Source organism: Pistacia vera, unplaced genomic scaffold (assembly GCF_008641045.1).
Source record: "Pistacia vera cultivar Batoury unplaced genomic scaffold, PisVer_v2 Contig257, whole genome shotgun sequence".
Taxonomy (NCBI): domain Eukaryota; kingdom Viridiplantae; phylum Streptophyta; class Magnoliopsida; order Sapindales; family Anacardiaceae; genus Pistacia; species Pistacia vera.
Genome location: NW_022196065.1, coordinates 95,622 through 114,253, shown reverse-complemented (window position 1 = coordinate 114,253; position 18,632 = coordinate 95,622).

The window sequence follows — 18,632 nt, the reverse complement described above, 5'->3', positions numbered from 1 at the left end:
CGATTAAAGATTAAGTTAAAGGTTTTGACATACCATAAACCATTCTTAATCGGGATTAGATAACGGAGGGATTTGACTACACGATACATACGATTAGAATAGGTTCATTGGAGTTTACACTTCATTATGGTTTAGGGGTTATGGAACATTGTTAGACGTCTACTATAATTAGTGGGAGTTTCGATTATAAAGAGTTATAACGAAACATACCAAAATCTAATATTGAGCCCACAGCTAGATCACAGTGAACCAAAATGGTCACACATAAAACCAAACTCAAGGAGAAAGAGTAATACATATCATTAATCAAATTAATGATGTTCGGACGTAAACAGTTGCATCCGAATCAATGCATTGGTGGGAAATGATTATCCATGGATAGCTAGCACTAATTAAGGTTAATAAAGATTTATTAAATATTAATATTGAATTGGATTCAATGATGGGGGCAAAAGCGCATTGGTTTTATTCTAAATGGTTAGGATATTTAATGGAATTAAAATTTGGTCTAATTATGAATTAACCATAAAACCAAGGACTTGACATAAATGTTTATTCTCAAGTTAATTTTAAATTGGTTGAGGCCTTCCCAAAACAATTTAAAATTACACTTTGTGCCCATAGTATATAAATTAAGTATTATACCATTTTAATGCAATTGCAACAATTGAAAACAAAAAGCACTCTCTCATTTTCTCTCTCACTCTCTCGGCTCTCTCTCATCTTTGGCTTGTGTGGATTTCATTTTGAGTTTCTTCATTCTCTTTTGAAGAATCTAGACTCCAAGTTTCAACATCAAGCTTTTAATAGCAAAAGGAGTTGGTAATTTTCTATCATTTTCTTACATTAATAAGTTAATGTTTTAATTATTTGTTTTCACCTTATGTCCATCATCTTGATCATCATTTTCTCTCCATTTCCATGTCCAAAAGACATGAATCCCAACAGATAAGCTCCTTTCAAATGGGTTTATTTGAGAGACACGTTACCCGAGTTGGGTTGCCAATCCAGTCTTGGTAAAGAAGCCCAACGGCAAGTGGCGAATCTACGTCAACTTCACTGACCTCAACAAAGTCTGTCTGGAAGACAGTTTTCCCTTGCCAAGGATCAACTAGCTCGTTGATGCCACCTCTAGACACGAGTTGTTGAGCTTTATGGACGTCTACTCGGGGTACAATCAGATCTCGATATTCGTACCTAATGAAGAGCATACCTTATTCATTACAGATCCAGGACTGTACTATTACAAGGTCATGCCCTTCGGCCTAAAAAATGCTGGGGCAACCTACCTGTGGTTGGTTAATCGTATGTTTTCCAAGCAAATCGAAAAGTCGATGGAAGTTTATATTAATGACATGCTAGTCAAGTCACATGTCGCTTCAGATCATATAGCGCATCTCTCTAAGATGTTCGATGTACTTCGAAAGTACAGGATGAAGCTCAGCTCTCTTAAGTGCTCATTCGGAGTATTCTCCAGAAAGTTTATGGGGTATATGGTTAACCAAAGGGGGATTAAAATTAACCTCGAGAAGATCCAGGCTCTTCTTGATATGAAAAGTCTGACCAACCAAAAACAAGTTCAAAGCCTAAACGGGAGGATAACGGCTCTCAGTCGCTTCATATCGAGGGCAACAAATCGTTGCTTGCCATTCTTTAATATACTTAGGGCCAACAAGAAGTTCGAGTAGACTCTAGAGTGCGAGCAGGCTTTTCAAAGTATAAAAGAACATCTCAGAAGGCTGCCTTTTCTTTCCAAGCCTCTTTCCCAGGAAATTCTATTCCTCTACCTATCCATCTCTCAATATGTGGTCAACGCAGTTCTCATTCAGGAAAAGAGCAGAGTTCAATGGCCAGTGTATTACTCAAGCAAGCGACTATTAGACGTCGAGATGCGGTATCCAAAGATGGAACGATTAGCTTATGCCCTGCTGATCGCCTCCAGAAAGCTGCGACCCTATTTCCATGCCCACACAATCCATGTTCTGACCAATTACCCGCTCAGGCAAGTTCTTCGGAAGCTGGAAGCTTCAGGTAAGTTACTCAAATAGGCAATAGAATTGAGTCAGTTTGATCTACATTACAGACTAAAGGCAGCAATTAAAAGGCAGGCTGTTGCTGATTTTGTTTCAGAATTCTCATACCAGCCAAATCGAGAATTCGAGTAGTCAGCTAACAAAGTCATCCAGAAAACCGTTCATAACTTATCGACTTGGAGCCTCTATGTCGATGGTTCCTCGAACAAAAAAAGAGTCGGGGCAACTCTTCTCCTTCTCAGTTCTAAAGGGACTCGCATTAATGGAATTCTTCGGTTTGGGTTCCAAGCTACGAACAATGAGGCCGAATATGAAGCACTACTTGCTGGTCTGCGACTAGCAAGGGAAATGGGATCGGATGTGATCAACATTCATAGCAACTCCCAGCTAGTTGTTAATCAGATTTTGGGAAAATATCAAGCCAAGCAAGAAAACATGATCAACTATCTAAAGAAAGCTAAAGCCGCACTCGAGTCTTTCAAGCACTTCATGATCAAGCAAATCCCAAGAGACAATAACTCTGTCGCGGATGCCTTGGTAAGGATGCTGCATCGATAGACTCTGATGTGCCGAAAAGTATTCCAGTTAGGTACATAGAGATTCCTAGTACCAACTCGCATGAGCAGACCATAGCTATAACATAATCTACCTCCTGGATGACTTCAATCATTCAGTATCTCCAAGATGGGACTCTACCGAGTGACAAGATTGAGGCAAAAATCCTGCGCACCAGAGCTACTCGCTACACGCTCGTCAAAGATCAGCTATACAAGCGAGGGTTTAACACCCCTCTCCTCCGAGATATAACCGACGAAGAAGCAGACTACATTATGAGGGAGATGCATGAGGAGATCTGCCGTAATCACACCGCTGCATGATCCTTCGCCAATGAAATTGTCCGCCAAGGATATTATTGGCATTTACTTTAGGAAGACACTTTTAACTTTATGAAAAAGTGTGACAAGTGCCAAAGGTTCGCGAACATCCTGCGAGCTCCTTCCTACTAGTTGACAACAATGAGCAGCCCTTGGCTATTCTCTATGTGGGGAATTGATCTCATTGGGCCCATGCCAACCAGAAAAATGGGGCATCAAGTATGATGTGGTCGTGGAGGATTACTTCACCAAATGGGTCGAGACCGAGCATTTAGCCGCAATCACTACCAAGAAGCTCAAAGACGTCTTCAAGAAAATAGTGTGCCGTTACAGGATTCTCTATACACTCATCTCTGATAATGGAAAGCAAGTCAACAATGAGGAATTCAAGCAATTTTGCAATGAGCCGGGGATCCATAAAAAGTTCGCCTTAATCGCAAGACTGCAAGCCAATGGTCAGGTTGAAGCTGTCAACAAGACCATCAAGCATACACTGAAGGCCAAGCTTGGCGCTGCCAAGGGAAATTGGGCTGATGACCTCCCAGAAGTTCTATGGCTATATAGAACAACTCCGAGGACCTCTACTTCGGAAACACCCTTCTCACTAGCATATGGCTACGAGGCTATGATTCTAGTGGAAGTAAGGACTAATTCATTCCGGAGAGACCTATTCAATGAGACAAACAATGAAGCACTTTTACTTGTAAGTCTGGACCTAGTTGAAGAACATCGCGACAATGCTCGGTTAAGGATAGCATCCTACCAGTAGCTGGCGAAAAGGTTCTTTGACTCTAAGGTCAAGAGAAGAGACTTTCAAGTCGGCGACTTAGTCTTAAAAAAAGTTATTCTCGGTACAAGGGAACCAAGTGCAGGGGTATTAGGACTTAACTGGGAGGGACCATACCGCATCGCTAAGATAATACGACCTGGAACGTATCACCTCAATAGGCTTAACGGTTCCGAAGTATCACGAGCTTGGAATGCTGAGCATCGTCGCCCCTATTATCAGTAATTCAGAACCCGCTCTTAATTTTATTCATTTATTTTGCTTGTAAAGTTTCCCTTGTAATCTTTCTGAATACGATCGTTCTGCTTTATCTTGAAAGAATATTTGTGTCATGCTCTTTTGAATGATCTTGTTCGTTACAATATTTTTACAAGTTCCCTGATCAGATGTATAATATTAGTCTTATGAAGTGCTCGAATTATAGAAGTGCTATCACAAATAGCCGAAAACATTTCTTTTATATATGTAAAAATAAATACAATGGGCAGCATAAAGATTAAAAAAAAAAAAAAAAAGGAAAGCTGTGAAAAATAGAAGAGGTGATCACTGGTCCCCATATCCAAGCTCTTTGGCTGTGACCTCTATATCTGCTGGTTGGTCGCCAACCGCCCAATCGACTACTGGGTCCTCAGAGACGTATGCCTCCGGCTGGTCATCCTCCGGAGGAGGCTCTTGTCCATCTTTCTCCTCGGCATCATCTACTTTAGTCATGAAAGCAAGGATGTCATAGTATTCATTCAAGAGGTCGGAGAGGTCCATCCCTAGATTCCTCGATCGCAAGCTATAGATGGCCTGTATTGCCCAATCAGTAGCTTTCCTCTCGAGTTCAAGGTTTTTTCGCTTCATCTGTTTAGTTAATGAAGTGCCCTTGGAGCAGCTCGAGATCCACCTCCAGAGCCTTCTTTTGCTTCTCAGAGTTTTCCCATAGTCGAGCTTTGTCCTCCTCTGCCTTCCTGGCACGCTCAGAGTTCACCTTTAGCTCTTTCTCTTTCTCGCCACACTTTTTGGTGAGTCTGGCCACTGTCATTTGGAGCTCCTTATTCTCCTTGCCTCTCTTTTCAAGCTCGGCCTTTTGGAAGTCCACTGTGCGAAAGACAAAATTTGTCTCTACCAAGTACTAATTCGCCAGAATGTGGACTGTTTTCGCCTTTGCGTCCAGAGCTGCAAAGTCTTGTTTCAGCTTGGTATTCCCTTCCCTCAGCTCGTGGAATCCTCCAGTAGAGTCCATATTGATCTTCTGTTGGGTCATGTGTAAGGCGAGCAGGGACTATATGAGAAAAGAAACACGAGTTAGCCTTTTTTTTTCCCAAAAATCATAAAAGTTAAAAAATCAGCTGATACTAAAAAGTCCTTAACAAGAACAAACTATTTTACACGACTTTGCAACTGAAGTGCGGTAGCCACCAGGTCCGCAGCCGAAAAGCCACGAACTCCTTGAAGGCCATAGCCAGTTTGCATTCCAGCAAGGTATATACCACCGATTGTAGGTGCTCCGACAGCTGTCTCATGGAATCTAGCACAAGTAGGACAAGTCCCGAAGGAACAAGCACCTCATTGACCCGTTGGTTGCCTGCTCTTCTTCGGGCAATCGCGACCTCCCCCACTCCTTTGTACGAGCTCTCAGGGACTGCCGAAGTGCTAAGAACACTCCTCAGGGACACCCCCGAGCGAAAAGCCTGGTAAGGCTGTGATCCCTCCGGTAGCATCCCGACGCCCTCCAACTCGAACTCAGATTCCTCCTTGGTAAATAGCTACTTCCTCTTCTTGGTCTTCTGGCCAAAAGTTTTTTGTTTCGTGGCTCGAGTAGCTACGGGCTGAGAAGCCTCTCCACGTCACTCCGTGGATGTTCGCCCTTCGACACCAATTTGTATCCCTCCTACAAGGATATCACCAGGGGTAACCTTGGTTGGCTCAGTCGGATCAACCTAGGGAAATACGAATCCCCTAGTCCTTGTCAACGGCTTTGGAACCTTGAGTGGCATGGTCGCTGCGCGCCATGAAAATATGTTAGCGAAAATGTCACCCCTGAAAAAAAAAAANCAGAAGCCATCTTGATTGAATCACATCTATTGTATTGAGCTTCCTCATGAGTTAACAGCCAAGACAGGAGTTGAACTTTAGATGAAACTTTTGCCTTCCTTCTAAGCTCTAAAAGTGGAACTTATAGCAAGAAGCATCATTGATTGACCAAATAAAGTATGTTCAAAGTAAAATACCCTGATGGTTCTAGATTTCATGCTTTATGTTCCTTTTTCATATCATCTAGATGATGTTCTCTATTTGAGGCAGAAGGGATGTTAACTATCTTCATCATCTTTCAAGTCTAGAAAATTCAAAATTCTACCCAAATGATTTATTAGATAAAAGCAGTCTACTCTGAACCTTATTTAATTTATTTTTGCTCTAATTTATCTACATCATTAAATCCAGACTGTTAAGTTCAATCTAAACTGATTATAAACCATGAAACAGGTTTTTCCTACTAGCCAACCACAACAAAGTTATAAATTTGGTAACACTCAGGAAAACTAAATGCCAATATCAAACAAATGCAGAAGCAGCAACATAATTACAGGTGATCAAAAGAGACAGAGAAATGCAATGAGACTCAAATTAAAACAAATCTAGCATGGCAGTATGGAACGATTATGAAAAATGATCAATTTACATATAGCTCTCTTGCTTGTTCATTAATCCGCCCTTTCTCCGTGCTCCAACGAGTGTCATGAAATAATTGTATAGGACCGACAGATTCCCCAACTTGTTGCGCCTTAATAATTCATATCGTCATTGACCATAAATTGAAATAAATTTAGTAAACAGGACAACAATGTTGTATATTTGTATAGGTGAATCATATTAAATACCTTTTCCTTTTTGTGCTGGATAAAGTTCTTGGAACCACCGCGGTGGTTACACCNGAAATAATTAAGAGTATTATATACGGGGACAGACAGATAGAGGGTTTTACTTACTGAGCATTATTTTGTGCTCACCCTGTTATTTTTCCTTTGTGGATGCAGGATCTAGGTAATGATGCAGTCGGAGGGGCGTCGACAAGCGAAGAGCAATAGCTACACTGTTTCCCCTATTTTGTCTTTTAAAAATGACTTTTTTGTAAACAGTATTCATTGTGTATAAAAGACATATGACTTATAATGAAAAGGAAGTTTTTGGGCCCAAATTTGCTATTGTTATTATGCATGCATTGTACTAGTTTTCAGCAGTTGTTACATTTTTAGCCTGATGGTACTCACCATGCTCCCCAAATAACTATAGCCCCTTGGTCTTGGGTTCAAGTGGCGAGGGAGGCGAAAGAAAATCCCTTAAGGGGGGGGACAGTACTTTGTGAGTAGCGGGCCAGCTGTGTGTCTGGTCTGGGTCAGCTGTGTGATCTGGCCTAAGCCCAAGCTGTGTGGCAGGGGTTGCTACAATAAAAAGGCGCCTTTTTATTGTCACGCCCGAGGATCCACACAGTAATGTCTCTCGGTGCCCACACAGGTACGTGACTCACAAAGTACTGTCCCCTCCCTTAAGGGATTTCTTTCGCCTCCCTCACCACTCGAACCCAAGACCAAGGGGCTATAGTCATTTGGGAAGCATGGTGAGTACCATCAGGCTAGCTTCCCAAGTGACTATAGCCCCTTGGTCTTGGGTTCGAGTGGTAAGGGAGGCGAAAGAAATCCCTTAAGGGGGGACAGTACTTTGTGAGTCACGTACCTATGTGGGCACCGAGAGACATTCCTGTGTGGATCATCGGGCGTGACAGGGGCGAAGAAGAATCTTCGCCCATGGCGAAGAGGTGTTGAAGCCACGGGAAGCTGCTGGACAGTTTCGCCGCGGCGACAGAAGCTTCCTTGCCGCGGCGACGTGCCAACCAAAATGTTTGTTAAGTTTTGGATATTTTCTTCCCTAAAGGCAATTTGACCATTCTACCCCTAATTAGCAGGAAAAGTGGGGAGTAAAATGTAAGGAATTTTCATGGAGAATATGTTGTTATGGGGGTGTGTTTGTAATGAATCAAGGATATAGATGGAATTCCAAAGGAAGAGTAAGGGCAAAATGGGAATGCTTGTGTATAAATTTCATTAAAAGGAATTAAGTCATTGCAAACCCTTTATTCCTCTTCTCCATCGCTACTCTCCTTTCTTACTTCCTCTCAATTTCTCCTTCTTTTGTTCAAGGACTTTTAAAGGGCTTTTGGAGTGATTAAGGGTAGAAAATCAATCTAAGGCATCCTAAGGTAAGGATTCTTGCTTTGGTTGTGAAGCTTTGTGAGTTTTTGAGTATATTTGATTATTGAGGGTTTTTGTTCATTTGTCAAAGAGTAGAGAAAAAGTCAAGCAAACCAAGAGAAAGGAAGAGCTAGTGAAATCTCTCCATAACAAGGTAAGTAAATCCCAACCCAAGTTGAGAATTTTCTTGATTAGGGTTTTTAATAGCCATTATGTATGTATGTATATGCCATGTTATTGAGTCTTAAATGGAGATTGTTAGTGCTTTGTGATCTTTCATACATTTCAAGTATAAGAAGTGAGATATGGCTTGGAAAGGTAGTTTGAGATGGAATTGAAGGATATTGAGAAATCCTTTTTGGAAGTGTCTTTCTTTGGCAGGAATTATGGCTATGTGAGGGAGTTTCTCCCCATTTTGGATGGTTAGAGAAAGACATAGACTTATTGTTATAGTAGAGTTTTATTATGCACTTGAGTTGTTTGATGAAATGCCTAATAGAGGTTTAAGTATGAGTAGTGAACCTTAATTCTTGCAACATTGCATGTTGGCATTTCATAAGTGCATTAGTGGAGATGAACCATCCATAGGCATTAATTGTGCATTGAGAAGTGACCTAAGAAAGAGTAGGAAACTTTGTGTATGCACTTGCTCTATGAGTAGAGAACTTTGTGGATGCAACTACTCTAAGGGTAGAGAGAATGAGAAGTGCTAGAGTAGAGTGAATGAGAAGAGTATTAGAAATGGGTTGATGCTTTGTGATCATCACTCGATAGTTATTAGAAACGGGTGGATGCTTTGTGATCATCACCTGGTTAGTTATTAGAAAGGGGTTGACGCGTTGTGATCATCACCCGACATTTATTAGAAATGGGTTGATGCTTTGTGATCGTCACCCGACAGTGATTAGGAACGGGTTAATGCTTTGTGATTTCGTCACCTGAAAGTCAGGAGAAACGGGTAGGTGCTTTGTGGTCTCCACCCGATAGTTACGAAAACCGGGTAGGGGCTTCATGATCCACACTCAGTAGTCACTAAGAACAGGTTGGTGCTGTGTGAACTCCACCCGACAGTCATGAAGAGTGAGATGGTGCTGTGTGAACACCATCCGGCCATACCTCCAGTAAGATGAGGCCATGACGTTTAGTAGGAAACAAGAGAAAGTGTGAGGAAAGAATTAAGAGAAATACATACGGGGATAAACAGATAGAGGGTTTACTTACTGAGCATTATTTTGTGCTCACCCCGTTATTTTCCTCGGTGGATGCAGGATCTAGGTGATGATGCAGTCGGAGGGGCGTGGGCAAGCGAGGAGCAATAGCTACACTGTTTCCCCTATTTTTGTCTTTTAAAATGGCTTTTGGTAAATGATGCTCTTTGTGTATAAAAGACTTATTATTTATAATAAAAAGAAAAGTTTTGGGCCCATTTTCTATTGTTATTATGCATGCATTGTAGTTATTTACAGCAGCTGTTACATTAGCAAAATTGTCTTCTCTCATCTAATGTAAGAGTATAACATGCTTGTGGTTTCAAATATCTATCACCATGAGGTTGCAAATGTAACTCTTTACGTATTTTCATATTAGCCAAATCAAGTCGAGCTTTATCAGTATCTTTTGATTTCCCTTCGATGTTCAATAATGTGCCAATGATGTTGTCACATATGTTTTTTTCAATGTGCATCACATCAAGGTTATGTCTGATTTTAAGTTTACACCAGTATTCCAACTCAAAGAATATACTTTTCTTTGTCCAATTTAATGCACCAGGACTATGTTTCCTTTTTCTACTCTATCACCTGATAATATATTTTTCCCGAAACGCACATCGTTCACATGAGATTGTTGTTCCTGAATTTCATCCCTTGAATATAGTTTCGGCGGAGATCTAATTTCTTTTTTCCCATCGAATAGCATGCTTTGCCTCCACCGATGATCTGGAGACAGGAATCGCCGATGTCCCATGTAGCATATTTTACTTCTCAACAATTGGGATGAAGTATTCTCATTACATACAGGACAAGCCTTATAGCCTTTGGTTCTCCATCCAGACAAATTGCCTAAGGCGGGAAAATCATTAATTGACCACATGACAGCGGCATGTAAACGAAAATGTTCTCCCTGAGCTGTATCATAAGTCTGTACACCATCAACCCATAACTCTTTTAATTCTTCAATCAATGGACGCAAATACACATCAATATCTCTTCCAGTTGCTTTAGGCCCTCGAATGAGCAATGACATCATAAAGTAAGGGTCTTTCATACACTTCCATGGAGGCAAATTGTAAGGGACAAGTACCACTGGCCACATGCTATAAGATAGACTCATGTTCCCAAAAGGATTAAAACAATCAGTTGCAATACCCATCCGGACATTTCAGGCATCTTGTGCAAATGAAGGGTATATCTTGTCAAATTCTTTCAAAGATTCAGAATCAGCAGGATGCCTCAACATATCTTCTGTATTTAATCGTTTTTCCTTATGCCACACCATATCTTCAACTGTGTGCCTTGACATGAAGAGTCGTTGGAGTCCAAGTTTCAATGGGAAGTAACGCAAAACCTTATGTGCAATTTTTTTGCCCTTTCCATCATTAATCTTATATCTAGGTTCATCACATACAGGACATTTATCAGCATTTGCATGTTCCTTCCAAAATAATGCACAATCAAACCTACATGCATGTATTGATTCATAGCCTAAGCCTAATTGTTAGATAATTTTTCTAGCTTTGTAGTAGGATTCGGGGAGATTGGATCCTTTAGGCAACACACTTTTTATCAACTGTATTATCAAGTCACATGATTTATCAGTCATGTGACTAATGGCTTTTATATGCAACAATTTAACTATGAACTCTAGGACTGAGATGTTGGTGCACCGTAGATACAATTCCTGCTGAGCATATGCAACCAAGTCATCAAATTTCTCATAGTTTACACTTCTAAGATTATGGGATGTATTACCAACTACATTTGATGAATCCCCATCCATATGCATGTTTACTGGACCACGAGCATCATTAAGCATTTCCATGATGTCATCATCATCTTCATATTCATTGTCCACTTCATCGCCAGACATGACGTCAACTATGGTTCCAACATTCATGTGTTCCCTGTGAAAAGTCCAGACATCATAACTTCTTGAAAACCCATGTCTATACAAATGTAGTTGAATGGTGTATATATCATGTGATCTTGTATTCAAACAAGTTCTACATGGGCAGCAGGTCTTACCCTCACTATCCAAATGTTGTTTTGCAATGTATATGAAAGAGTCAATTCCTTGAATATATTCATCGCACAACCTATTAGACAACCAAAACCATCTTTTATCCATTGTGACCTTCTAGGTTCGCAAACAAAACATAAATTCAGTATCATAAATATGTTCTATCACAAAGACAATACTCAACCTAATCAAACCACATTCATTCATGCAAAGAATATAGTACTAGTGATAATGTAAATGAGTATAAACGATCAATAAATTAATTAAATATCAATTTATGTAACTTATACCTTTTTTTTTTATGGTTGTAGTAGCAGTGGTGCCCGCACTCTTCTTGGCCTCGGTCTTCAAGTTAACTTTAAGATCCTCAAATACCTTTTAAAACAAATTAATTAGGTTATAATTTTATAATTTATCAAGAATATGTCATTTTCCTTATATGAAAAGAAATACCACACTCTAAATTAAATGAATCAGCAAGCAATGGCTAAAATTAAAGTCAAAGGCAGCCTAAAAACAAGCAACAGGACTAAAAGAGAAGGAAGATTAGTCTATAATTCAGAGGATATGTACTTTGCACTGATCCATATTGATAATTGTAATATCACTACTCTTTTGTTTATACAATTCAAGGTAAAATTCGATTATTATGTGAATGAAATACAGTTAATTCTTTCATCATCCCATGGTTTAGTAAACTATATGTCTAGGTGTGAATCTCTAAATTTGTGATGGTCTTCTTTGTGTTATTAGTCAAATTTCAAATGGAAGTTCTTTTCAGCTGTTACTTCTTTAGCACAATATTGTTGACTAATGACTAAGCACTCTTGGATGAAAATTTATTGTTTTACTTTCAAGTTGACCATACAATTCAATCCGAGGAATAAATATTGCAGTATTCAATGTTTATAATGAGAAAGATCAAAGACAAACACACAAAGAGTCAAGCATCCAAAATACTTTTCAGCTCATAAGATATTTTCTATATATCAATATGGTATAACAGTTGTTATAGGGCTATTTATAAACTTTCTAGCTGCAAGTTTTCCTAGCTCAATGTTGCTATGTTTCCTACATGCACTAAGTAATGGAGCCCATACTTGAGCTTGTACTTGGACAGGCATCTCTTGGATTATTTTCAAAGCCAAATCAAACTGACCAGCTGTGCTAAGAAGATCTACCAAGCATACCTAATGCTGTAGGCTGGGTTCTATTCCGTACTCATTCTGTATACTTTGAAAATACCTTAATCCATCTTCTACCAATCTGGAATGGCTACACACCGATAATAAAGCAACCAGATTTTGAGTGTTCTGTATGCTATTAAGGGTTCATATAGGCTGTAGAGACAAAGGGGATGGTGTGGCGGCTAGGGTAGAAATTAATGAAGCAGCCAAGGAAACCCAATGAAGTGCAAGTGAAACTTCAGCAGATGTTTACTATGGTAGGATAAAAATAATAGGAGGGGTATTATGAAGATGAAAGTGGCAAGTGTGCAGAAGTAGCATCTGCTGCTCAGTTTGATGTAGGTTCCGTTCTTAGTGGTCAGTGTTTATACTAATGGTAGTCTCTTGTGCTGTTTTGCCAACTGTCACAAACTTTTGAGGTATTCTACTTCAACTTCTAAAGTTTTAAGACATTTACAGGTGTCCCTACTTCACCTTCTGCTGCAGCAATAACTTCCAACACCAGTACTCCTATTGCTCAAACATCTTCCTCTCTTGTTGTAGCTTCCAGTAGTGGGTATGTGTATGATCCTTCAAATCCAATGGCATTTTTTGACATTTATCTGCTATTTAAGCTATCTTTTGTTGACCTTCTTCAGCAACATTATGGTTTGCTCTCTTATAGGACAAGTGCAACAGTCAGTACGACAATGTCTGCTACACCAAAATTACCATCTGAGATCACCCTCTCAAATGAGTTTCAGAAACACTATTAAGTCTGGTTTCAGACTAGTTCTTCTCATTTGGTTGAACACACCAAATGTTTCACCAACTTTCCCAACATTCACAAACCCACCAATAATTATTGCCTATGAAATTATGGAACTTTCTCCCATTCCATTAAAGACCAAACGCGCTTCATAAAGTCGACCGAATTTAACATATATTTTCATAAAAGAGTTAGCTTAAGGTATCTCATTACTCAACAGTCCAAGTTTAAAAACGCAACAATGTATTGATAAGCCTAACATGCCAACAATAACTCTAAGTGAACAAAGAAAGGATGCTTATAATAATGGCACCAATTCACAAGTTATAAAACAAAAATCAAGTATTTCAAATCAATGCAATGTTAATGAATGAAAATACATCAGCTTCTCAAAATTTGAAATCAGATTCAATGTTACCATGTGAGACAACTAAAGAATAAAAAATTGTACTTACGGGAGGTTAGGGACTGCCTCGTATTGGATGAATGAAGGAAGCCAAAAAGATCAATTGAAAGATGAAGATGCGTGGAGAAGAGATGAAGTCAAGTTCTGCATTTCGAAAATTCGGGCAACAACGATTAAGATGAAGACACATCAGAAGAGATGAACATGCGTGGGGAAAAGATATGAAATTTAGGTTGTGCATTTGCGAAATTTGGGGAAAAAGCTAGGGCAAAGATGCATGGAGAAGAGATATGAAATTGACAAAAATGCTTGCTTTATATAGGTTAGGGTATTCTGTAAATAACTTAAAAAAGTAAGGGTTCTAATTAGTTATTTAATTTTGAAATATAATTCTATTTTGCAAATAAGTCAATTTGTAACTAAAAATTTAGTCAGTAAAGAATTAGTGTTAGTTGCCTATAATTTAGGTCTGGCGGGAACAAATAATTTGGGGGGAATATGAATTTTTTAACTTAAATTGGCAACTAAATCAAATTTAGTTGCTGTATATACTTTGGGGCCCTTGTAATTACTGTCCAAATATGGGATATTTTGGTAATTTCATTTTCTATAACTAATCATAATAGTTACTAATAAATCCCTAATTATTCGCAACTAATTTAGCTACTAAGCGGTAGTTGCAAAAAATTGTTTTTTGTAACCAAAAATGTAGATGCAAAATATAATATTTTAGATGCAAATTATCAAATTTTAGAGGGAAAAATCACCTGGAAAAAATTGCAACTAAATTTATTAGTCACTAAAGCAATCAGTTTTGTGACTAACAAAATAGTCGCAAAAAATTAACTTTAGATGGCAAATGTTGGAACATGTGGGCCCAAAATTTTAATCCTCTTTGCTCAACTAATGTCAATTTTGTTGGTAAATGTAGCATTTCTGCAACTAATTCTGGTTAGCTGCTAAAAAATTGGTTGCAAAATGTCAGTTTTCTTGTAGTGAGGTGAAAACATTTTGGGTAGAGGTAGCCGGATAGTCCAAGAAAGTCATAAATAGCTCCAAAGTCAAAGTTAGTAAATCTACATCGGGAGCAACTGGCTGAACAAAAGTTGTATCTAACAGTGTCAAAAGCAAAACAATGGCAGGTCAACGTAGAAAAGGCAACGAATGCAATCAAAACAACAAAAGATAGCGGAAAGAGTAAATTGCCTCCTCTAGCTAATGATTTCTTCATTGATGAGTCGACGATTCCTATGTTTGCTAAAGGCCTCAATTTAAGCAATATCATTAATTTAATAAACTAAAAGTGGAAGCCCAAGAACATAACTCCAGCCATAGTAATCAAATTCCAAGTACCGTGAGAGACTCTTGTAAATTGGGATTAATCCTAGTCTTTTCAAAACCTTATTCCATGTATTGATGGAGAATCCACAAACTTTCTTGAAGACTAATGACCGCGATTCTCTCTCTATAATTTGGTTTATGCAAAAATTTTAAGCAATCTATTTTTCTTCTTTTCCATCAAAGAAGAAGTTATATGAAGGATGGCTACCGCTAGTAACTGATGGGAAGTTACAAAGGTTAATGTGCCACAAAATAAAACCGTAACTTACATTCTTTCACTTGACCTATTCAACACTTAATATGTACCAATTCAATACTAATACATCCTCAAAATTTTTTCTCGTAGATATATAAAATATCCCATTTTAAATTATATGAATCATGGCAGTAAGTCCTTTAGACCTTTTGAATGATAATTGATAATCCTAGGATTATACTGTTCTATCTATGCTTTTTGGCTGGATTTTGGATACTTCTTCTTAAGTTTGTGCCTGAATTGCAACTTAATTTCATATATTTTACTTTCACACCAAAACGTCTAGTTAGAGTAAAAACTGAGCGTAATTGAGTTTCTAGACCCAAAATCAAGCAAATTTCAGGAATCAGGAAAGTTCTTATGCGGATCCAAAGCACTATGAAGCTTGTTTCTATTGGGGATCACTAAGATTGAAGATTCAAGCAAAGAAGCAATCAGAGGGCAGTTTCATAATTTTAAAAAAGTTCAGAAAAGTTTGCCATAGCAAGAAAGTCTCGGGTTAGATTTTGATATAAAATTCAACTCGATGCCAGCGGCGAAAACTGCAATTTTTAGTTTATTGAAACTGTGCGTTTTAATTTGATGAGATTAGTCTTAGGGTTTTGGGGGTCGACTATTTAAGAGAGACTTGGTTATTTTGTTGGGGGTTCGACACTTTTTGGAAAGAGAGGAGAAAATTGGAGATTGGAAGCCTTTGGGTTCATCAAATAGGGAAGAATTTATTCTCTTTTTGTTATTCTAGCATATTATTTGCTTTATTTTTAGTATGAACTAACTCACTTTTGGGTTAGGGATTTGATGTAATTGGGATTTTATTGTCTAATCAATAAATTGATGTTGCTTTCATATTCTATTGCTTAGATTATATATTTATTCTTGTTCTAATTGAATTTAATTGTTCAGCATTATAAGATCGAGAAGTGAATCATTTATTCACCTCTTAGAGTAAATACCATTGATTGATTGAACACTAGAGATAGGTTCGAAGATCCATGAAATCAATTTAGGATTCCACTTAGCTTAACAGACTTAGAACTATTAACCTTCATTTTGTTGGGTGCAGAAGTTTAATAGGGATAAGTAGGAAAACATAGCCTGAGAAAGTATGTTTTACAAGTTAGGGTGTCCGATTTATAATCCTTGCATGTGAACTTAGAAGAAACATAAATTGCAGATTAAATCATAAAATCCTAGTGAAGTCAAAACCCTAACTGCTTTGTCTCAATTGATATTTTCTTGAATTGATATTCTTTCATTAGTTAGATTTTAAATTACGTGGTGGATTTTGTTTTAACTTTAGCTTACTTGTCTCCTGCAAATCCAACCATTTTTCGTTTACTCCAACTTGATACAAATTAGTAAAATTAGTACTTGACACGCAATCCTCGTGGGAACGGTACTTTACTCATCATTCTATTACTTGTTGCAACTAGTGCACTTGCTACACATTGCATGTTGTAAAATCAATGCATCAAGTTTTTGGCGCTGTTGCTGGGATTGATTTGTGTTAATAATGAATTTTTCTAGTTTTAGCTAGAGTGAAGTTTAATTTTAGTTTTAATTGTTTTCTAGTCTATTTTTGCTGTTTCTTTTTTGTTCGCTTGTGATCTCATGCTCTCTTTCTATATGTGTAGTTTATGCGAAGAGCTAGACATCATCCAGTGGTTCCTATTGATCTAGAGATTGCAAGAACCGCAAGAAGTCTTAACAGAGAGAAAAGAAAACAAGAGGCGATAGTGATTGAGATGGCTGAAAACAGAACGTTGAGGGAATTCTCAGTGCCCTAGGTTGATGGTAGTGGTCCAAGTATAACTAGGCCACCAGTGCAAGCCAACAACTTTGAAATAAAGCCAACAATCATCCAAATGATCCAACAGTCGGTACAATTTGGGTTAGATCCAAAGGAAGACCCAAATTCACACATTGCAAACTTCTTAGAGATTTGTGACACCTTCAAGTCAAATGGAGTGTCAGATGATGCCATCAGATTAAGATTATTTCCTTTTTCATTAAGGGATAAAGCGAAGGGAGGGTTAATGGCACTACCAGCAAGAACAATCACAACATGGAATGAATTGGCACAAAAGTTCTTGACTAAATATTTCCCACCAGCGAAATCTACAAGGATGAGAAAAGACATCACATCATTTCTGTAGGAAGAGAATGAGTCACTTTATGAAGCTTGGGAAAGATATAAGGAACTGCTGAGAAAGTGTCTACACCATGGTTTGCCGGTTTGGATGCAAGTCTAAACGTTCTATAATGGGTTGTTGATAAATGTGCAAACAATGGTGGATGTAGCATCCGGAGGAGCAATACAAAACAAGACACCTGAAGAAGCTTATGAGTTACTTGAAGTCCTAGCAAATAACAACTATCAGAGACCCAATGAGAGAATGCATTCGAAGAAGTCTATAGGTATTCATGAAGTTGATGCTTACATGGCCATTTCAGCCCAACTTACAGCACTTCAGAAGCAATTAGGAGGTATGCAAGTAAATTATATTCAAACACCTCAAATGACATGTGATTTTTGTGCAGGTAACCATGCAAGCAATGAATGCCAAGTGGGGAACACCTTTGCTTTAGCTTCATCATCATTAGAACAAGTCAACTATTTGGCAGGGAATCAGAGACAACATAACAGCATGTACAATCCTGGTTGGAGAAATCATCCAGATCTATCTTGGGGCAATCAGAATAATCAATGGAACCAAATAAATGCGCCAAACAATCAAGTTGGGATGAATTATCAACTAGGGGATCAAAGATTGTCGAAATTGGAGGATATGTTCGGGAAATTCATATAAGAGACCACAGGTTACATGAGTGAGACAAGGGCAAATTTCAGAAACCAAGGGGCATCCATTCAAAACTTAGAGGTACAGATAGGGCAAATAGCCGAAAAGTTGAATGAGCGACCTCAGGGTTCCCTACCAAGTAACGTAGTAACAAATCCATGAGAACAAGCAAATGCAATAACTTTACAAAGTGGAACAATCTTGGAAGGGGTTGAACACAAAGGGAAGGATGAGAACACACCAAGTGAAGTGAAGGAAGAATCTGATGAAGAATTTGAGGAAGAAGTCATGGTTAAAGAGAAGCCAACAAGTCCTAGAGAAGAAGAACCGAAGAGGGAAGAGAGGCCAAAGCAAAAGAAAGAAAAAATTCCATTTCCTGAGATACCACCAGAGTTGGCACATCATACTCCTCTTGTTCCTTTTCCTTAGAGGCTCAGAAAGAAAAATCAAGATAAGCAGTTCACAAAATTCCTTATGGTATTTAAAAAACTGCATGTTAACATTCCTTTTGTAGATGCCTTACAGCAGATGCTGAGCTACGCAAAATTCCTCAAGGAAATTCTTTCAAACAAAAGGAAGTTGGAAGAGGAGGAAACAGTGATGCTTACAAAGGGGTGCAATGCCATTCTTCAGAAGAAGCTGCCACCAAAACTCAAGGATCCAGGGAGTTTCACTATCCCTTGTGTTATAGGAGATATTACATTTGCTAGAGCTTTATGTGATCTA